At 43.3% G+C, this 23,292-nt stretch overlaps 1 long non-coding RNA gene across 1 annotated transcript; it reads left to right on the forward strand.

Annotated features, from left to right (window-relative positions):
• The first annotated feature begins 383 nt into the window (after positions 1-383).
• LOC123378896 lies at positions 384-23,292 on the forward strand. Its single transcript, XR_006582786.1, has 3 exons — positions 384-506; positions 18,779-18,857; positions 23,220-23,292. It is a non-coding gene; the product is annotated as an uncharacterized LOC123378896 (long non-coding RNA).

Raw genomic sequence — 23,292 nt, forward strand, 5'->3', positions numbered from 1 at the left:
ACTTCTCTGGGGGCAGGCTCTGGCTTTGCTTTTGACCAGAAATTCAAACACATGAGCAATTTTTTTTTTTTTTTGGACAAAACACTCAACCAGCTCCAGTGAGCCTGAGTATTAGGACTCTTGGGTTCTGTTGCTGATGCTGACACAGAGTCACTGCGAGACTGTCAGTAAGTCACTTCTGTTCTCATTGCCTCCATCTGTAAAACACAGTAAATAATACTCACCTACCTAACAAGGATGATGCAAGGCTAACTCAAATTGAATGGAAGTTGTTGTATACGGTGATGGGGTGTATAAACTACACCCTGTAGCAGCCATGAAGGAATTACTTCCCCAGCTGTGACTAAGTGACTGACTAGCAACAGCTGAGATAAAAGGCTGATGCTGAGGGAAAGGGGTGGTTGTTAGAAGGGCTGGGGATTATCTCAGGACAGGGCTTCAGCAGCAATAGTTTGGTAAGGAGCTTCTTGAAGAATGGACCCAGAGGCCTGGCTAGGAGAGTTGAGGTAAGATTGCTGGGGAATAGCAAAAAGCATGTTTCTTTTCCCTGCTATCCTCTGGGGCGGAGAAGGTGGAGAGGCCTGTGTAGCCAGGCCTTGGAGAGACTATAGGGTCAAGGAGTAGCTGACAGAGGGCCAGCTGCCTGGGTTTTTAAAAGGGGGTGGGTATTACAACCACCCCTTTGATAGCTGGGGAAAGAACAAAGAGGAACAAGCCCTCCATCAGCAGCCTGGCCTGTATAGAGACTGTGTCCACTGCCTCCTTTGCCCATTCAGTGTGCCCTGAGAGAGCAGTGTTGAAAATGCCCTGGGCAGGTGGGGGATAATCCTGAGGCATTTCCTACCTGCCACCCCTCCCCAAACTCTGAGTGGTCTGTTGCAATCTGTATGTGTTGTCCAGTGCTGTCCATGGAAGCTCTGAGTACAAATGCAAAAAGTACAGTTGTTCGCTTTTCTTAGTAAGGTGCTGGCTAATGGTGAAAACACGGACAGGTGCTTCCCTCTATCTCCTGTCCTCTTCGCTCCCCACTTTTTTTTTTAAGCAGCTGTGGGATCATTATTGTCCCACCTTTATTACCCCGAACTCAAAGCAGTACACTCTGGCACACCTCCTCTAGACCAATGTTTCTCAAAGGTGGCCACAGCTTCCTGGGCTGTGATCGGGGGTGGGGAGGAGCAGTGGCCCTTCCTTTGCCTTGTTGCTCCTGGGGTGCAGTGTGTTGGTTTCTGGGGCCCCCAGCAGACCCAGGTTGGGCCCTGCCCCCCTCTGGAGACACCTGGAGCTCAATGCTGGAGGAGCAGGCAGATGGTGAATTCCTCCCCTTACCAAGGGTGGTGGGGGCTCAGGTTTTGCACTTCAGCCCTGAGGTGACAGACTCTGGGCACGGGATCCCAGTCTCCAGCCCTGGGCTCTGGCCGCATAACAGTGGGCCCTAGGCTTTGCATAGCTTCCAGCCCTGCCCTCAGGCTGCAGGGCTTCATGCACTGCCCCCATCCTCCGCTGCTTCCCTCGACTTCCTATCCAGGCCTTGACTGTTCCCCTGGGCTTGCTAGGGCTGAATAAGTCTGCTGTGAAAAATGATACATGTTTGTTAATATCACTTTTCACAACAGATTTACTAGCTAGCAGTAAATAAATTACCATGATTTGGATGTGCCTATTTATTTTTCCCAAAGCTAATTCAGTATATTAGGAAACACCGTGAGGCCACCCAATAACTTGTCCTGAGAACCCCTCCTGCTCTAGACTCTCCATCTTCCTTAGTATGAAACTCTTCCTTTCAGCTCAAAAGGCCTTTCTCTAAGCATCACCCTGTGCCCTTCCCTTCCACGGAGATGTTAATCTGAGAGCAGAGTGTCAGCAACATTAATTCTCTCCTTTTCTCTGTCTGTGTTTAAATGGGAGGGGAAGGGTGAAGAGTGAAATGATTGGAACAGAAAAAGTGGTGTGTGTGTGTGGTGGGGTAATAAGAGGGGGAGGGAAGCTGTGATGTCCTGCCACATGCAGCCAGAGTCTCAGGGTGAAACTGTAATGCTCTCAGCTGCTAGTGCTGATCGGTAACCCACTATGAAACCTCAATGCTGATTCTCCTCTCAGTAGCTTTGTGAGGGCAGCACCACAAAGGTGGTCAATCTCCCTGTCCCAGTTCCTCCAAGTGAGTACCATGCACACACTCTCTCGCAGGGGACTAGGTTACACATTGGGTTCCAATTGCCAGTAAGGTGCTTGCACACGGCTGGCAGGTGCATTTTGCACAAGAGCATGCAGAAAACCTGATTTAAGCTTTACATACATACCCTAATAATCTTTACACCCCTACTGCACTGCCTGGGGCACCCTATTCTGGCCTATACAGGTTCTTATACTATGGTGATGAGCGCAGACTCTGCCTACTCACCCCTGGAAGGTGGGCAACGTGACTGCACATCTGTTGTGTGCCCTCATCCTGTCCCCTGAAGAAGGTACAGGGGAGTGTTCTGTTTGGATCTGTATAAATATGTGATGGAGGAGATTCCCCACACAGAGTTAACTGGAGTAAAAGGGCTCAATTAAGGCAGCTGGCTGCTCCTGAAGGGTGGGTCAGGTCCAGTTGAAGGTGAAGCCCAGCTGTGGGAGGAGCTGGTTGATGAGCAGACAAGGAGGAAGCTTCAATGAGAAGGGGGCTGCAGGGAGCGAGACAAAGAACTCTCCAATCCCTCTGGTTGCTAGAGAGTGAAGGAAGGCCTAATGAAAGGCGGACGTGCAGTAAGCCTAGGAAAGTGGCTGTGGGAAAGGGGCTGAAAGCAGGAAGGTGTCCATGGAGGCAGCAAGGGATCTGAGGGAGCAGGCCATAGCTGCTTGCTACAGGATCCCTGGACTGGAACCCAGTGCAGAAGGAGAGCCTGGGTTCCCCCACTGGCTGCCAGAAAAGGTGGTTCAGAAACACCAGGGCACAAGGAAGGGGATAAGACAAGTGTGTGGGGCCAGGCCTCCAGGGAAGTGCCTCCACACAAGAACAGGACAACTCTGCAGAGCTTGGGGAAGGGATGAAGAGTCTTTGGAGAAGTGAGCCTGGGTAGGGGCAAGAGACTATTGGGACTCGCTTTACCTGGAAAGCAGGATGGGGCTTCAACGTGACCTGACTGAATTGTGAGAAAAGGGACCATGGCTGTGCTGGAGTGGCCATCGGCAGAAGGTGCAAGGTGAGGGAAAACATCTGCTGTGCCTCACCTAGCCATGATTGTGTTGGGGTGAAAAAAAAATCCACTAGGTTACTTCTCCCAGAACGGTTCCCTTTTTGGGTAAAGATCTACTGCTCAGGGGGTGGGGTGGCGGGGAAGAGGAGTCTGAGTCCCAGAGTAGATTGACATTATTGGATTGAACTGCAGAAGCATCCCACACACACCCCATACCCTTTTTTGTCTTAATTGCTTCCTCTGGATCACTTCTGTGTTAGTCAGCAAATGATTCCAAAATAGGTGGCTGTGGTGTTTTATCCTGTAGGCATGGAGGTCTAATTACTCCCTGACTATCTCACGCACAAAGCATTTCATCTGAGGCTTTATCTTACATGATTAAACATTTCTGGGTAAAATGTTTACCCAATTTAAGCATCAATGAGTCCTGTGGCACCTTAAAGGCTAACAGATGTATTGGTGCATAAGCTTTTGTGGGTGAATACCCACTTCATCAGATGCTCTAATATATGTTAGTCTTTAAGGTGCCACGGGACAAATAGTCTGGATCTGTAAAAAGCAACAAACAAGGCTACCCCTCTGGTGCTTGTACCCAATTTAAGAGCACCACGTCATGCTCGTTCTATTTTGCAGGATTGAGACACGTGGTAGTTACTAAAATGTGACTCTTTATGAAAAGTGGGTGTTACATTGTCGATGTCCATAATAAAGAAATGAGGATAGTTTTCCAGTTGTCCAGTGCTGGCCTGACCCTGCTGCACATTAATGGAAGCAGAGTTAAGCTAACACAGAGTGTGTTTGCAAAGTCTGCCCTTAATGGTATAAATGCCACATGTCCACTGACTTGAAGGAGCACCACAATTGACCAGCTGAGAATCTGGTCTGTCTTCATTATAACTTACCATCATTTTTTTTATTTTTCTCTTTTCTCTCTGTTTAAACAAGCCCCTGGAACTCTGACTGCTTCCCCAAAGTGGGGCAAACTGTACTTGCTTCCCCCGCCCTCCCCAGTGGTTTTAAATAGCATTTGCAAAGAGCTTTGAACCTTCAATGGAAGATGCTATACAAGGGCCTGATCCAAAACCTTCTGAAGACAATGGGAGCTCTTTTATTGACTCTGGCCCTGAATTTGAAGTTTTGGCATCTAGACCCCTCGTTTTTAGTATCTAGCTCTAAGCAGGTAGAGGTGCTGTATGTGGGTTACATTTTGTCATTCTTAGAGGGGTTGCTGCTGAGCAACAAAGCAACCCCTGACTCTGACCTTCAAGCTGATCATTGAATCTCTTCCCAACCATGTTGGCTTGTGTATTGAGAATTGCACTACACCTGCATCCTGTGTACCGGCTGTGAAACATAATGTGTATCCTGAAATGAGAACCTTTTTAATAATGATGTAAATGAAGAGCTGAATGACATTGCAAGCAAAATCTGCTCTTCAGTGGAACCAAAAACTTTTAATAACGTTGCACCTAAGTTACTTCAATCTAGTTACACAAATCCTTCTGTTAAATAAAAATCATAGCCAATGCTGTATCACCCCCAATGAGTGATGCCCAAGGAGAGTGAATGTAGACCTAGAACAGTGAAGGCTCCAGTGGTATGAGGCATGGCACTGCAGATGACTTCTTCAACCATATCCTGCCTTCACTGAGCCTCTAGGATTGGATTCTGCACTGGTCTAAATCCAGAAGAACTCCAGTCAAGTCCATAGTTACACAGATAGCTGCCAGCCTGCCCTCCCACAAAGGAAGAGGGAAGAGGTAACCCCTCTCCCCCCTATAAGCCAGGCACTCTCATGTATCTCAAGGGAGTCCTAGAGATACAGGGTCATCACTGCCTCCACGAGTCCCAGGTGTAGCTCCTGGTTCCTTTGGCTTCCTGGCAGAGCAGCTTCTATAGGGGGTCATGTTACTAACGACTCCCCCGCAATGCCTCCCCTTAGGTTGGGGGTTCCACAGCCAGAAGGCAGAAACCAGCAGAGTTACTGCTGACTGGTGGAGTTTCTTTACCCATTAAAGGCAATTTTAAGGAAGAGACGAATAAGGCTGCAGTGAACAGCCTGCCTTGCTCTGCCTCTGGCCTGCTTCCTCTTAAGCTGCATAGCCTGACCTCCAAGGAAAGAATTCCATGGGGTCAAGGAGGAAAAATGGGGAATGATGATGCAGGGTAATCTCCCTGTCCTCCCCTTGACTCTCGTAGGTAGAGGGGATGGTTTGGCCCACTGTCTGAATATTTCCTAGAGATGGGCTATGCCACCTATTGCTAACAAAGTCCAGATTGCTTTGTGAAGCTGGCTGCTATAGTCTTTCAGGACTACCTCTCTATTGATGTATGGTCTCCATTATGCCTGTGCTGATGCTTTGCCTGTAATTCACAGGTTCCCAATTGTTCATGCATGCTCATAGGTAAGCCTCTCATTTGAATGACTGGAATATGTAGCTGTCTGCAGGCGAGGAGAGTAAGAATAAATGGATCTGACCACGTTCCTTATCTCCATGCTGCAGAAACTTTTGTCAATTTCTGAGAGAGACTGGGTAAAAGCAGAATGCTTAACAAGATCATTTGGGGTCATGGTACAATTATTAGATTCCTCAATTCTGTGTTACTGTAGATTAGTGTTCAGGCTCCCTGGAGGAAAACCAAATTTGAAATGGCAGGCAACAGCCAGATGCCAGACAGGTTAGCGAAAACAGTGCATGAACTGGGTAAAACACGCAGGAGCCCTTTCAAGTAGCTGAGCTCTTTTTCCCAGTGAACCCTTAACCGTGTTCCTAGTGAGTGCTCAGTTAAATTTAGAAATGCTGTATTACAAATGGGGCTTCATTGAGGAGTTGCAGGGATCAATGCTACAGTTAGGCAAACTTAATAAAAGCTTCATTTTTCTGAGACACCAATGAAGTCTTGTAACATGGCTGGGGAACTCTGAGATGTATAATAAGGGGTGATATGTAAGAGACTGATCTCTATCTCCTAACCCAAGTCACATGCCATGAACAGTATTCTAAGAGTAACAGACCTGACCTAGGCTAGATACCACTAGCTACTGACTTTGCTAGGAACCAATGCAACTCAAGAAATGGAGACGCCAAGGAAGGAAGTCAGCTCATCTACATGACAAAGAAATGGCAGTGTTCCCCTTGCATCTGCTAACAACTTCTGTCTCAGGGCTTTCTAATCTGATGGCCACAGTTTCTTCGTCAGGGGCCAAGTCAAAGGGAGGACCCACCACCAGGACCTTGTATTTTGCTACTTTGGTGTTTGGCATAGTCACTGTTGTCAGAATGAGAGCTGCCATTCCTGAGTTTGAGCTTGGCTTGGTTTATGGACAAAACAGGCAAATTCTGTCCTCCTTTGCCATGCGTGACCTCTGGGTGTATGTGAAAACTGTGTTTTGGCTCTGGATTCTTATTTGCATCCTACCTAACATACTTCAGTCATCAATACTGTCTACCAGAAGAAATAAGGTTGACAAACTGTGCAGGTTTCTAATGTAACCTGGGGGTAGGGAAAACCAAAACATTAAGAGAATCATAGGGTTGGAAGGGACCTCAGGAGGTCATCTGCTCCAACCTACTGCTCAAAGCAGGACTAATCCCCAGACAGACTTTTTTTTTTTTTACCACCCCAGTTCCCTAAATGGCCCCCTGAAAGATTGAACTCACAACCCTGGGTTTAGCAGGCCAATGCTCAAACCACTGAGCTATCCCTCCCACCCACAAATGTCTCTGCAAGTGGGATTTTTATTTTAGTGGTTAGCAGCAGGCAGGATCAAACCTGAGACCTTTGGAGCTCAATGCATCAGCCTCTACCCCGAGTTAAAAGATGTTTTTCTTAACCCAGCCTGTAATGGGCTCCTCAATTTCTAGCTCGTCTAGCCACCACTAAAGTAGTAGAGTGCCACACCAAGCAAGCATGGATTATGCTAGCAAAACTCAACCTAAGAGAACAACTTGTATCTACTGGCAGAGGTACTGCAACTAGAGACTATTTTGTGGCAGCAGACTTTTTGCAGCTGCTGTCAAGGCACAGCATTGTGCTGGCAAGGTTGCAACTTTTTAAGAAACAGACTTCTATGACTGTAAGCTTTCTAGAAACACCAGCAATAAAAAAACTGAACTATTTTATGATTACATGCAGATGTTAGACATCGGTTTTTCTTCAGTAATAATGCCCTTTGGCAACTGTTGGTGTGAAACATAAAAGGGTCTTTTAAAGATATGTTTCCAGAGTAGCAGTCGTGCTAGTCTGTATCCGCAAAAAGAACGGGTACAGCCACCCTTGCTGTTCCTGTGCAAGCAGTAAGCAGACTGCGTATGTGTGGAGTGTTGCTGCTGTAGCTCACTGAACTGGATTTGTGATGCTTATTAAGTTTGCATGAGAACAGGGCCAGATTGCTTCTGCTAAGCATCCAGACTGTCTTTTTTTCTGTGAATACATTCGAGAGAGGTAAGCAGCAAGGTTCTCAGCTGTGCTCCTGCTGGTTTTTGTATCAGGCCTTGGGCAGAAAGTGGCTGTACCTTTCTGCAGTGGCCATAGCAGCAAGTGTCCCAGACACAGTACTGGGTTCCCCTGCTATAGGGAGTGAGGCTAGGGTCTCACTTTCCTTCCGACACCAAAGTGGCAGCTGTATGACCTAACAGCTTAAAGCCAGACTATCTTTAGGCCCCAATCTTGCAGTCCCACCTTGAGCAGTACTAAGTGCAATTCTGGCATGGCTCGTGATCTGCCTAAGACAATGGTCACCAAGCCATAGATCGTGATCAACTGGTCGATCCTGGAGCCTCTGACAGTTGAGTGATCTCTGGCTGCTAAAAATGTGGCGGCCCAGCGGGGCTAAGGCAGGTTCCCTGCTTGCCCTGGCCTCACGCTGCTCCCAGAAGCGGCCAGCCTGCCCCTGGGGGGGCAGGGGTCTCTGTGTGCGAGGATCCTGCCTGCAAGCACTGCCCCTGCACTCCCACTGCTGGGAATGGGTAACTGCAGCCAGTGGGGGCAGTGCTGGCAGGCAGGAGCAGTGTGCAGAGCCACATGCTCCCTCAGGGGTGTGCTGGCCACTTCTGGGAGTGATGTGGTGCCAGCGCAGGCAGGCAGCCTGCCTTATCCCTGCTGCACTGCCAACCGGGAGCCGCCCCAGGTAAGTGCCGCCCGGTGGGAGCCCTGGGTGCTGCCCTGAGCCTGCCCCCTGAATCCCCTGCACCAGCTCGGAGCCACCTCTTGCCCCAGGCTCAGCCTGGATCCCCCTTTAGGGTGACCAGATGTCCCGATAAAATCAGGACCGTCCCGATATTTAGGTGTTTGTCCTGCATCCTGACCGATCTTTGGTCAGGACGCAATTTGTCCCGATATTTCGCTCTGCTGGCAGCGTTCGGGTTTGGGTTTTTTTTTGGCTTTTTTCCTCTGCTAGCAGCCCCCCCCATGTGTCCCGATATTTTTCTCCCTCTCATCTGGTCACCCTAGCCCGCTCCCACACTCTGAATCCCTTGGCCCCATCCCTGAGCCTGCACCCGGAGGGACGGGGGATGGAGTGAGAGGGGCTGGGCCTCTGGGAAGGCGTGGGGGTAGATCCTGGGTTGCACTTTAATTCAAAAAGTGATCTTGTGCATAAAAAGGTTGGAGACCATTGGCCTAAGAGGTGGTAAGTAAGTATGTACACTCTAAAGAGATTCTACTTTCAGCCTCGATCATTCATTGAAGTCACCAGAAGAACCACAGATGGGAGTAGAATCTGGCTCTGAATGACTAGAGACAATTTTCACAAGATGTAAAAGTTCTCTGCAGTGTTGTAGCCATGTTGGTCCCAGGAAATAAGAGAAGGTGAACAATGAGGGTTAGATTGTTCATGCATACTGAGTACACATGTGTTAGAAGACCATATAAAATGAAGTCGGCAATCCAGGGTTAGCAGGGGTGAGTTACAAATTGTTATAGTGAGCCATAAAACGAGCATCTCTGTTAAGTCCATTTTTGCATGTCTAGAGTAATGGATTTAACTTTGCAGGCTTGTCTTTTGAAGGTGTTGTGCGGGTTTCCTTTACGGATGAGTACTGAGAGATCAGATATGTAGCAATAGCTTTGTGACCTATGTTTAACTATCTATCCCAACATGAGTTTAGCTCAGATTTCCTTCCCCCCACAAAGAGCTCTGTTTAGCCCAAAAGCTTGTACCTTCCACAACAGAAGTTGATCCCCTACTGTGTCTCAAAATTTCTTGGCCTTTAAAGAAAGGATGCTGGATATCTTGCATATCAAAGTCAACGGTTTTGCCTGGCTACTTCTCAGGCTCAAGTTGGCCACCCCTGCTTTAAATCTGGACAGCTGAATCCCTATTTAGGCACTTTAATATTTATCCTTATTTTTCCAAGGTGCTGAATGCTGGTAGCTCCCAGTGCAATTGATGGAGACCCTCTGAAAATGAGGCCCATAGTTCAGGTGCTTAAGGATGAATGTAGGTGCCTGGCATTAGGTACCAACGTCTGACTTTGGCTTAATTTATGGTCCATTTCTGTAATGGATTACACTTCCATAGTCTTGGCCACACAGCAAACATTCTTTATATGGTCGTGCGGCTGCTTGGTTACACAGCTGTTAGTGGTAACGAGATCAACAAGTATGGGAATTACTGTCATGAGTAGGCATGGATGAGCTGATTGTTATGTTCGTAGAAAAACTCTCTCCCATTTTATCCAATAATTCCTGTAGTCAGCTGGACTTCTTCCTCCCTAATTCTCTCCCCCAAATCCCTCCATTTGGAATAAAATGTCTATAATTGGGCACAAGAACATAACATGATAAAGCCTTACATTTGTTAGCTTTTAAATTCTACAGCTAGAACATATGTTGGGCCAGGGCCAAAGCATAGTTCCATTGAAAATAATGGGGGCACACTGACAACAGCAGATCTGGCCTAGTGTTGCTAATTATAGTAGCTCTCAGTCATTTATTTTTAACAAATGAAGGGAGAAGGATAGACTTCATTAAAGCTTTGCTGACACAAAGACATTGGATCGCTAATCTCAGTAACATCGTAAATCCTGAGTCTCAATAGCATAAATGAGATCCGGTTCTAGCCTATTATCTGCCACTCTAAAGCGTACTTATGCCATGTTCACTGCCTACTACTTATCCTTCCTGGAACAAGAAAATAAGCAGGCCCTGAGAGCTGGATCTGCTTTCTTGATTTTTTTTTTGACTATTTTTTTTTCCCCAACATGTTAAACAGTTCTCAGAATTTCTTTATTCTGCAGAAGCTAGATTCCTTGTCACTGTATACCAAGTCCTAGCTCCCAGTGTGCGATTCATAATATAATTTATTAGCTGATTTTCACCATTCTCTCTACAAATTGTGTAGAGACAATACTTAAGTATTCCTCATAACAAATACCTTTTAGGAGGATACTCTTAAAATCTAGCTTCTTTGGGGGGCTTTTCTCAACTTGAAATGAAATACTCAGGTGTTTTCATTGGACACAAGTCATAGGGATTTGGTTTTGTTGCCTGAATTAAATATAAGAACAGTCATACTGGGTCAGACCGGTAGTCTGTCTAGCTCAGTATCCTGTCTTCTGACAATACCAGAGGCTTCAGAAGGAATGAACAGAACAGAATAATTCTGAGTGGTCCAGTCCCAGCTTCTGGCAATCGGTGGTTTAGGGACACCCGAGTATGGGGTTTCATTCTGTACTATCTTGGCTATGGCTCATGGAGGACAGGTCCATCAATAGCTTTCTCTCTCTTTTAAACTGGGTTATACTTTTGGCCTGCACAACATTCCATGGCAATGAGTTCGACAGGTTGTCTAGGCATTCTATGAAGCAGTACTTCCTTATGTTTGGTTTTTAAACTTGCTGCCTATTAATTTCATTGGGTGACTCCTGGTTCTTGTGTTACGGGAAGGGGTAAATAACACTTACTTTCTCCATACCATTCATGATTTTATAGATCTCTATCATACCCTCTCTTTTTCCCCTCCCCCTAATCATCTCTCCTCTAAATCGAACATTCCCTGTCTCTTTAATCTCTTGTATGGAAGCTGTTCCATACCTCTAATCACTTTTGTTACCCTCTCTCTCTGTACATTTTCCAATTCTAACCTTTTGTTGAGCTGCAGTAACCAGAACTGCACAAGATGTGGGCATACTATGGATGTATATAGTGGCATTATGATACTTCGTGTATTCCTTTCTAACAGTCATGCCAATTTTTTTAGCTTTTTTTGACTGCTCCTGCACATTGAGCAGATGTATGATTCAAAGATCTATCTTGAGTGCCAACAGCTAATTTAGACCTCATCATTTTTATGTACATTTGGGATTGTTTTTCAATGTACATTACTTTGCATTCATCAGTACTGAATTTTATCTGCCATTTTTTGTTACCCAGTAACCCAGTTTAGTGAGATCCCTTTGTAATGCTTCTCAGGCAAAACCAAAACTGACTATCTTGAGTAGTTTTGTATCATCGGCAAATTTTGCCACCTCACTGTTTACCCACTCTTCCAGATCACTCGTGAATATGTTGAACAGCACTGGTCCAAGTACAGATCCTTGAGGGACCCTGCTATTTATCTCTTTCCATTCTGAAAACTGGCCATTTATTCCTACCCTTTATCTCCTGTCTTTTTAACGAGTTACTGATTCATGAGAGGACCTTCCATCTTACCCCATGACTGCTTAGTGTGATTAAAAGCCTTTGGTGAGGGACCTTGTCAGTTGGTTGATTGTAACCCTCACTTGCACAGAATCCTGATTCTACTTTTTCAACACTAACTTTCTAGAAGCAGTTTGCAATACTCAATTCAGTTTTTGGTGAACATGCATGCCAATCAATCTGTTAGAATGGTACAAATCATGTTAAGTGGACACAACCCATCCTATGCAAACTCATATAAACATTCACATGAATATTTGTAAAATATATTTTTCCAGTATTTTCCCAGCTGTAATCTGTAACAAACTTATGTGTATTCTTGAGCTGTTAGTTTTACCCAAAGATGCTATTTTGTTTCATTAAGTGGAAGCAAGATTCAATTCAATAATACTTTATACAGAACAAGGCAGGTTTCTATCTGTTTACATTACACAAACCAACAAGTTCACAGAACCGGCTTCCACTAAATTTTCTTATTTATCCTATTTTTGCAAAAGGAAAGATTCAAGAACAAATATATTACTGTCAGTTGCTTCATTATGGAAACCTACACCAATGCAAGCTTTCTTCCTTAGATAAAGATATAAACTCAACCGGCTGGCAACAGAATATACACTTGTGTCCAGAGGGAGCATTATAATTAATCTTCTTTGTTTCTTTTAAAGTAACTTCTAAGAATTTCACGCTATTTCTTTAAGGCAGAAATACTGACATGAAATAATAAACCAACAATGAGGATGGGCAAACCCACTTCACCATATTTCAGACCTATTTGAATAATTCCCAGCAGTCTGTGTCAAGTCTGGAACTTCGTTCTGACTGTCCAAAGTGAACAAGATGCTGCTCCACCATAGTCAGCGCTTCTTATTTCTATGGCTTTATACCTGTTTCTGACCATATCATGGAAATCCCAGATTGGTGTTTGAAGAAAGCCACAAGTGAATTCTAGCCATGAATAACATGTGGAATTACAGATCTTAAATAGGGGGCCCTTGATAAACAAAACTGCAAACTCAGAGGCTTCCACATAGTTTGAATTCCAGCTTTGTCTCCTTTGTTTACCAGGGACCACACTGTCTGGAACTCTGTACAGCGGACATCTAGTGGCTGAATAATTTACTTGCAGTATATGTATCCTTACAATAATCCTATCTGGACAGGAACTGTCCTGCCCTAACTTCATGGGAGGCTGGATTCATGGGAGGCTGTTGTGGTTTCAGTCCTCTGATACTTGTACTCCATCACACCACATTAGACCATCTCAGGCCTGTTTACACTTGCTCTGTGTAAAGTAGAAAGTAGGTGCCTGAAACTTGGACCACCTTTTTAGTTTCTCAGCCTGTAAGTTCCATCGCTGTTGGCACCCCTACATCATTGGTAAAGCAAGTTCTTAGTTCTCAAAGTCTAATGGAAACAATTTGAGTGTAGCTTACACATCACTTCTGAACTTGGCCCATGGAATAGGCATGTAAAGATGCTACAGACACTGCAGCTAGAAAGGAGTTCAATACAGATGGGTAGAAGGTCAGGCAACAGCATGTGAGTGACTCTCTGCAAGGAGATGGAAAAGGAGTGATGCCTGTATTCAGGACACAGTCTTCTGCTTTTCAGTGATACACAAACAAATTGGTACATCTGTCTTGTAAGATTTGTTACAGGAGGCGAAATGAGCAGTAGTAGATGGTACCTGAAGCATTTCCTTAGTATTCTTCTGGGTGTAAGTTTACTTTTTTAATTCATGTGCATCTCTTTATCCTTGACTTCAGTATGTCGGCTACCCATATTTGCCTTCTGTAATAGTCTTCAACATTCTGCTGAAAGAAGCCAACGTTAGACTAGCTACAGGCTGCCTTGCAGCCATTTCCCTTGAACTGTTTCACCTTTCCTCAACAACCCCTCCTAGGAACTCAAACACAGTGAGTTTGAGGGTGGTTCTGGCCTTGGTTCTGTGCCAATGTACTATGTCTGCCCACTAAAGGGAGGAAAATAAAAACAACACCGTAGATGTACACTTCCCCCCTCCCCCCACCTAATACAGTAAATGTTAGGAATATTTGATTGGATGTCACAGCTGGATTAACTATATAGGTGTGCTTCATGTATTCACTTGGATTTTTAAATGTTTGCAATGGGGACACTTTGTTCTGGGTGGAAATGACATACCCCATACTCATACCACTGCACAAACCTAAGCATCACACATGCTTTCAAATAGGGCAGGACTATATCACCGTAAAATCTTTCAGGCAGGAACCATGTCTTTTTTTGTTCTGGAAGCAAAAGTGGGCATAAATAGGACTTAAATGGTAATCAGCATTGTGCTGGCCTCCTGCAATGGCAGAATTTCACCCTCTAACATTGGAGCAATCACATTTTAATTAACGTGAAAGTGTATGGAAAGCCGATTTGAAGATCACAAGGTCGGGGGTAGTCTAGATAATACTTAGTCCTGCCATGAGTCCTGGGGACTGAACTAGATGCCCTCTCAAGGTTCCTTCCAGTCATATGATTCACGGAAATAGGATTTTAAATTTGCATTCAGCCAGCCATGGTACAAAACAATACCCTGTAACTCATCTGACCATTGCAACTAACTAGGGACTGGTTGTGAACTATGCTAGTTAATAATTGAAGCAAAGAAATAACTGGATATTCATTGTGAATTATTCACTCCTCTGCTATGAGTGAAAACCTGGCCCAGATTCTCAGCAGGTGCTAATCAGTACAGCACCTTTGACATGAATGAAATTACTTTTATTTAGACCAGCCAATTGATATCAAAGGTACTAGGTGAATTTGCATCAGCTGAGGATCTGGCTCCTGGAATGAAATCACCTCTGCAGACTGCTAGCAAAAGTTTTTTTGATTAGGTTTCATAACACCCACAAGCATGCTAGAACCAAAGACAAGCACTTCTCCATAAAGATACAATTAGAACTAGTTGGGATTTTTTCCATTAGGAAAAAAAATCATTGATAATATTTTGACATTTTTATTGAAACTTTTCAAATGGTTTTTGTAGAGCAATTGGAAACTTGAACTTTCAAAAACTTTTTTTTTGTAAAAACTCCCGTTTTTGACATTTTCTGGCAAGTTTCAAATGAAATCTTTTTCAGACAGGAATTCTTACAATCAAACATCCTGATTGTGATCTCCTATCACATCATCTTCTCAAATGTAACTCCCTTGTCCTCAGTGGAGTGACTCCTGACTCGCACTGGTATGGGTGTGAGAAGCAGCAAGGACTGGCCATATGGCACTTTCCACTGGGACCAGGAACAAAGGTGGTATTAGAATCTCATGAGCTTTTTGGTCCTGTTTTGCAGACAGATAATTCTGAAAAGTAAATAGGACAGAGTTAAAAAGTGAATTTGTCTCTTTCTTGGGCAAAATTGCTATTGGAATCGCTGAAACCAATGGGAGGTTTGATTCATACACTCCAATGCCAGAAGGGACCATTATGATCCTCCAGGGCAGATCTACAATTATAATGCTACATCAGTGCAGCTGCACCAATGCAGCTGTAGTGTGTTTAATGAAGGCACTCTCTATGCCGACAGGAAGAGAGCTCTCCCGTTGGCATAGTTACTCCACCTGCATGAGAGGTAGTAGCTATGTCAGTGGGAGAAACCCTCCTGCTGACAGACCAGTGCTGAGGTCAGTATAACTAGGTCACTCAGCGGTGTGGATTCACCCCTGAGCGATGTAGTTTTTACTGAAGTAATTCTCCAGCTAGACCTGCCCCTAGGCTGACCTCCTGCATGACACCAGCCAGAGAACTTCCCCAAAATCATTTGTGAAGTGCATATTTCAGGGAAAAAATCCAATCTTGATTTAAACATTGTCAGTGGTGCAGACTCCACCATGACCCTTGGTAAATTGTTCCAATGGTTAATGCTGCTGGGAAATGTACATCTTTTTATTTCCAGACTGAATTTGTTGAGCTTCAATTTCCAGCCATTGGATCGTGTTAGACCAGTGATGCTCAGACTTCAGGGGTTCAGGAGCCAAATTACAGATCGGCATCACCCAAAGGAGCCACAGGAGGGTGAATCATTGTTTCATTTACTATAGTGCTATAGATTCATATGTGAACAGTATGATGGGGAAATAGTGTGTGTGTGTGTGTGTGTGTGTGTGTATTTTATATACACATACATATCACAGCAAAATGACTGACAAGTATTTTATCAATTAGAATTGTTTAATAACATAACAAAAGCATCCTGATTGGCTGCTAATTAAATCATTGTTTCAACGTGAGCTGCAGGAACCACATTCAAGACCCACTTGCAGCTGCGGAGCCTCAATCAGTATTGCTGTTTGACCTTCCTTTCTCTGCCACATGGCAGAGCCCATTATCAAGTATTTGTTCCCCCTATAGGTACTTAGCCTGTATTCAAGTCATCCCTTAACCGTCTCTTGGACTGAGCTCCTTCTGTCTATTTGGCTTACCGGTCACTATAAGGCATGTTTTCTAATCCTATAGATGACTTCATGGGTCTTATTAGACCCCCTCTCCAATTTCCCAACACCCTTTGAGTTGGGACTGTGCCGGAAGTGAATTAAGACTTTAGGATCAGGCTCATGCACTTACCACAGGTGAATTTCAAACTCTATCCCAGCAATAGCAGAAAACCCAGCTAGAGCAACTGTGTTGTCAATATTCTCCATTATCTGAAATTCTCTTCCTGCCCTAGGGAAATCTCATGGTACATCTTTAAGAGACAATTTATTCCTTCAACTCCATTTATTTACATACTGACAAATCCCTTTTTAATCAATCTGTTTCCTACATTTGCTTTCTCCAAAAATAGCACTGCGTTGACTCATGACAAATGACATTTCAGCCTCTGACATCCCTCACTTCAATTGGTTTTAAGTGAATCTGAATAAACATGTGATTAAATTACTCTCGCTAAAAGCGTATTTTTGCCATTCAGTATTTTACGCTGTAATCAGGTTGAATTCCTTGCCGTCTTCCCTCTTGACAAATCCCAGTGTGCGGTGTCCTAGAGAGTTGGCCCATTAGGAAATCTTCTAGAATTAAATTGAATTGTCTAGAATTTAAAAAAATGAGGGGACAATTGTACTAGGTCTGTAAGCTCAGGGGACCCCCCAAAACATCTGAAATGGGAGGGGTGGAGCCCCAGTGAACATGACGTACTGGAACCCCAAATCTCTCGACATGCTGATTGAGGATGACAAGTCTAGGTTCTTACAGACCCGTTAGCAGAATGGGTGAGGGAATTCTCCTCCATAATCTCTGCATGTACGGTTGAAATTCAGCCTCATGTAGAGGGGGTCACCACAAGACTATGCATCCCTTAAGTCTCACCTAGCCTTCTTTTTTTGAGATCTTAAGGGGGACATAAGTGCCCCACGAGCCTTGTGCTGGCTCTTCTGTACAGATGGAAATTCATTCCTGTACCTCAGTAAGTAACTTCCTAAAATCAAGAAAAGGCCTTTTGTAACAGTTGAAAATGCATTAAAAGAGGACAATCAAGTGACGGTACATAGGCAGGTAATTGAATTGCCACCTTTCCGTTGTGCAGTGGAGACCCCCGTCAATCTCTCCAGTCTTCTGCTGTGATGTGGGAGGCTGGACTCGATCAGGTCACTTCCCACTTTAATATCTAGGCAGCTGTAAGCTCATCTTTCAATGCCCTGATAACAGCAAGCTCACAAAACTGCCTACGGCATAACAAAGAAGCCTTTATTGAGTACTCGGTGCTGCCTTGAAGCTTCAGGCCCGTTCGGTTCAGTGAATGAAGGGTTGCTCAGAGCTTTCTCGTCCCACCTTTGTGCTGTTGACTGGCAGTTTTGCTAAGCCAATAGTTTAAAGGCACAGGGTTCTATTTCTTGTCTGTATTTTAAAATACTGCATTGGTAGAAAGCATTTGTATTTAATAGTAGCAGCAGCCGCAGCATTGCCAACTGCAAATGTTCAAAAATCGTCAGGCCACAGTAAATCATAAGACTAGATTTTAAAAAAAATAACACAAGCTTTGTGGTACTTGACATCTATCTTTTCAGGGATTTCTGTAACTCTTGTGTTGTGGGGGGTTTTTTTTGGTTGGTTGGGGTTTTTTGGTTTTTTTGTTTTAAATGTGAGATTCTTGTGTGTTCATTTGTTTCCATGAGCTGGGGCTTAAAGCAAATATTACAAGAGTTGGAAACAGTACAACTTGAAATAAGGATCTTGCTAAAATATGGAGGTATCATTTGGTTAAAGTGCTCTAGTTATTTATGATTTAAGGAAATTAACCCTTGTTGTTCCAGCAGGCATTTTGATTGGGGGAGGTGTGTAGGACGGGGGTTTGTGGAAGAGTCAAGGGGCTTTTTTATATTCTTCATTAAATATGAATGTTTACAAAATGATTTGCATTTAAACTGGAGCAGCCTGCAAAAGAGCTGTGCAAAAAAAAAACTTCGGATTTATTTTTGGGGGGGCAGAGGGAAGAATTAGCCTATGGCAAGAAAAAAGCTAATTCTTCCCTCTGCCCATCGCCCCCCAAAAAATAAAAGTACAAAGAGGTAGACTCTTTCAGATTTTAAAACCCAAAGATGATGGTTTTTGTTTCAAACTTTGCCTCTAAGAAGTTGCTGCTCTTGACAAACAGTCAATCCTTGGTGGAAGCTTTATGATTTATGGCTTATACAACTGGATATAAAAAAAATGTGTAAGGTTCAGGTTCCTATATCTGCTTTCTCCAGGACTGCAGGATATAAATATACATAGAAAATTTAGGCTGAATATGGTAATAAAGTCAGATCATGACTCCTGTACTTAGCCAGTGAAAGGAGGGAAAGAACATTTAATATGTATGGAAATTTCTGTATTAAACTGGAAACTTTTTATTTATTGATGCCCTGATAGGCCCGTTATGATTAGTGCCAGTGTGGGCAAACAGAAATATAACACTGAACTCAAAACACCATTTTAAAATGTTTTTCAGGGCTAAGACACAAACCAACAAAAGCAGGAATACTCGGAGTTTTAGGAGAAGGACTCTGACATGCTGTATTAGATAGAAGGTGAGTGGATTAATGCTTATAGGTGAGCCTCCCAAATAGGTTGTTTGGGGTTTCATGTCTGAGACACTTCTAACAAAGAGCCAAATTCTGCTGCCATTGCTCATGCTGAGTGGTGTAGTACTCTGCGAGTAGTACCAATGAAGCCAAATGGGGTGGGATGGGCCAGCACAGTGGAGAGAGGTGACAGTACGTATCCCCTGTGCAATTTTCTTTTGATGACTTGCAATCGCGCTTTCTAGAGCTACATGGAAAATAGAGATCCTTTCTTGTGGCCATTTTGGGCTGATCGGGAGAAAGTAAAACTCCACATTTGTTGAGATGGGATTTGCAAGGAAAAAAATCCATTTCAGGAGAACTGAAATCATTGCCTGGGCAGGCAGGCTGCCTGGTTTCCACTGAAACTTTTCATGGAACCAACATGTTCCCATGGCACCTTTCTATTGTGTCCAATCAGCATTTTCCAATGGAACTGTTTTTGCACAATGGATTTACATGAGTGGAAAGATGAGTGAAGAACCGGGAGGGGAGAGTATGTGTAAAAAGCAGAGCAGAACTTGTGTGCTGTGTTAGCAGATCTTATTTTAGTTTCTATCACACCTTACTGCTGTTCTTAGCAGTAGAAGTTCCCTTAACAAAGAATTAGCAGGCTGCCAAGAAGCCATGAGTGTGTGGCAGGGTGGGGCGCAGTCATTTGGAAGTTTCAGCCACATTTGCAATGGAAAGTGTGCAGGTGAGCTGAGACTGGTGAGCTCTGAGCCCTATTAATGCCATGGATCTTGGTCTGTCATGAGAATTGTTGGGCCATGCTTCTCTGCTAGTTCTCACAAGCAGTGCTACCAAAAAAGATGGGATCAAATAATACAGTAGAAAATACCATTTTTTGTTCTCATTTAAGCTGAATTCTTTTTATTAATAGCAGTCACAAAATTGCCTACCTGGCGCAGTGATTCATCATCATCCATTGGTTTTAATGACATCCGTTCATATTTCTGCTGCTTACATTGGCTTTGGTTACAATATTAGATATGCCAACACATTTTTTTGCCTCATACAAACAGAGATATGGAAGGTGTCAGATACAAGACAAGGCAATATAGCAGGCAGTTTAAAATAAAAATACTAGGAATGATCAAATCTTAAGACAACATTTTTTTACTTTGTCCCAACGCTTCTAGGTTTTTATTGAAAAAACAAATTTTCTTTCTCTTTCCAATGAAAACAATAAAAAAAATCTTCAGTGGCTTTTTTCTTGAGGGGGGAAAATAATTTTTCCATCAGCTCTAATAAATACAAGTATATGCTTTTATACAAGTCTGTAAAAAGATTGTACACCATTCCTCGTAGGGTACAATACAGAAATACTTATTCAAAATTTATACAGTTTGCTTTGAGAGAACATTCATTTTTGTTAATAAAAATGTATGAGCTTTGACGATTGTACCTTTTTTTAAATTTAGATTTACCATATGTTGAGTACTGATCTCTTATCTAATCCATCATTTATATTGCACCAAAAGGTGCTAAATGACCTCTTAAGGTCTCTCGCAGTGCTGCACATCTATGATTGTATTGTAGATTTAAATCTGATGTTTGTAAAATACAAGAAAACTGCGTGACTCGAGTCTTGCTCCTGGAAAAACTGGTAGTCACGTCCCTTCTGGTCATAGGGGCATATAGAGCCAATTATTTGTCCAATCACTAGGTAGGAAACACTGTAAGACTCTTGTACAATCCAAGAACAGCAGAATTGGAATCTGTCAGCCCAATGGGTTCGAGAAGCGAGGTACCATTGGTCCTAAAATGGGTCAGTCATGTAGGTGAGAGGAGCAAGTGGTCTGTACACCTCTTGGGGGGGCCAGGGTTGTCCCTGAAGGTTACTGTTAGAGGGATTTTCCTTACTCCTTTACTTTTCTGGCTTTTGTTACACAGACCACAAGGAGCAAAAGACTAGAAGTTTGAAGTGCCGACCATGTGATGTTTGTTGGGTTAGTTTTTAAGCAGGCATATTTTGAAGCCCTTTACACCAGTTGGGCTTTCAGTGTTTTTATTTTTAGCTTTGATGCTGCAGAGCATTTACCCCGTATTCCCCTTTCCAGCTCTGACACCGCAGAGCCTGGCCTGTGTCCCTGTTCCTTGTTTCTCCCCCACCCCAGCAAACATTCCAATTTCTCTTCCCACTTCGTGTTTGACCCCAGTTTATACAGTAATATTCTCCACTATACCTTATCCAATCATTTTACTGAAATTTAACTAACCAATCCCAACATATTGTAACATAATTCTCTAACCAATTATATCTCACTATCCTAATTAACTTACACCTAACAATTTATTATACAGTAGACAAACAACTAGAGAACCAGACAGATTAACAATAGAAAAGTGGGGGCCATAAAGATAACATACAGAAAAGAGGGTTTCACAACCATTGATAAGCGATTAATTTCTTGCCAGACAGGATGCTAGCAAACTAAGTTTTCCTTAACCATCTTAAGATCTGTTTCTTTATCTGGTCGTGATGGGCCCTATTAGGACAGGATCGTCTTCCTAAGAGCCCAATATCACTATTTCAGTGGGACTGGTTTGGAATGTGAGGATGTGACTGTACGCTTCTCGGCTTATGGCTGCACCTGCTGCTTAGCCAAAGGCCTTGGCCTAAGAACAAGGCCTCAGACTAGCCTAGTGAGAGAAGGCCCTTACACAGGCAGACTTGTGGGGTTTTTTAAACGTCTATAACTAGCTACATGATAAAAATACACCTAAGTTCTTAAAGTATAGGCCTTTACAGGCAAGCCTGAATATCTATATTCTAACAGTTACCTACATCCTCTGAAACTCATTGAAGTAATATGGCTCAGTATTATGTCAGTTTTACAGGTGGGAAAACTATATAAGGTGCAGATAGGTTAAGTGACTTATCAAGGCTACAGAGACACTGTCAGAGCTAGGATTAAAATTCAGAAGAGCCTAATGGCAAGGCTTGTGCTCAAGGCACTTACCTGGAACAGACCTGCCATTCCAAGTTCAGCCGGTTGACACAGTGGTGCTGAAGGAGTTCAAGGGACATTGAATACCCCAGCCATCATCTCTGAGGTGTGTGCGTAAAACATTCAGTTCCAATCCCCCTCTGAAATGCCTGGCTACCATTGAAGCCATGTATATGCGTGAAACAAAGTCCCATCTCTCTCTCTCTCAGAATTGAAACCAAAATTGTCTGAGATCACAAAACTGTCTGAGGAATGTAGCAACCTGTAAGCTATGAAATTCCCAATTCCCATGTGAAACTCCCATTCACATCCATGGGACTGTGGAGCAATAGAAGGCATAACACATGTATGTAGTTGTTCTTTGGTTCTATTTTCATCAGTCTATGGCTTGGTTTTCCTCATCCATAAAATGGGGATAATGGCATTCATGTTTAATGGTTCTGAGATTTATGGATGATAGTTACTATATAAGAGCTAGGTATGACTATTTTTTCAATCTTCTGCCTCTTCATTTGTCTGAGAATCTATTTATAGATATAGAAAAAACACATCAGAACAGGGTAAAACTTTTTCCAGAAAAAGGGTTCTTTTTTAAAAACAAGTTTGTTTCACTAAATTACTGAAAAGGAGCCTATACATTTTGAGTTTGTTTGAAAGGATGGAGATGGAGATGGAGGGGTAGGGGTAGGGGTGTGTATGTGTGTGTGTGAAGGGGGCAGGGAAATAAGTATCTTCAGCACAGATGGAACTCAGCTGAAAGGAATATTCCAAAGCAGTAGTAATCATGTGCATAGCAACTCAATCTAGGGAAGATTTGGGCAGAGGGGAGGATTAAGCAGGGTATGGAAAGAGTATCTTAATGGCCTTGAGAATCTGTCACCCCCTGTGCCTCTGTTTCCCCATCTATAAAAGGAGGATCATGATACTAACCTTTTGTAAAGAGCTTTTGAGATCTACAGTTGAAAAGCACCATATGTTATTTTTATTTATTAATGACCCACTCTGTTGAATTTTCCAACATTTCAAAAGCTGAATAATCAGTTACTCTGGCTACAAATCATCAAAGAAACTTTATTTTTAAATGAATGATTTATTTATAGATAAAGATACTTGTAGAGTATACATCTGACTAGCATGCAATGCACACCCGCTTCCCTTGTGTTTCACTGGAAATTACAGCAACTAATGTGGAAATGCATTTTCAATTTGGATTCATCTTGCAGCTCCACAGCCCATGAAGGGTTTTCAGGGAGGGGCAACAAATGAGCCTTTTTTGTTGCTGTTTTGTTTTTCCCTTCTCCCATTCCCCCACTTTATTCATATGAAAGGACAACAAAAGACTTAAGAAGTCTAAAATCAATTATTCTCTTTGCAGGCAGTATCAATGGGAATGACCAGCAAAGATTTAAAGAAAATTTCAATGCCTAAGGCTGGGAGAAGATAGGATA

The sequence above is a fragment of the Mauremys mutica genome, chromosome 10 (genome assembly GCF_020497125.1).
Source record: "Mauremys mutica isolate MM-2020 ecotype Southern chromosome 10, ASM2049712v1, whole genome shotgun sequence".
Classification (NCBI taxonomy): domain Eukaryota; kingdom Metazoa; phylum Chordata; order Testudines; family Geoemydidae; genus Mauremys; species Mauremys mutica.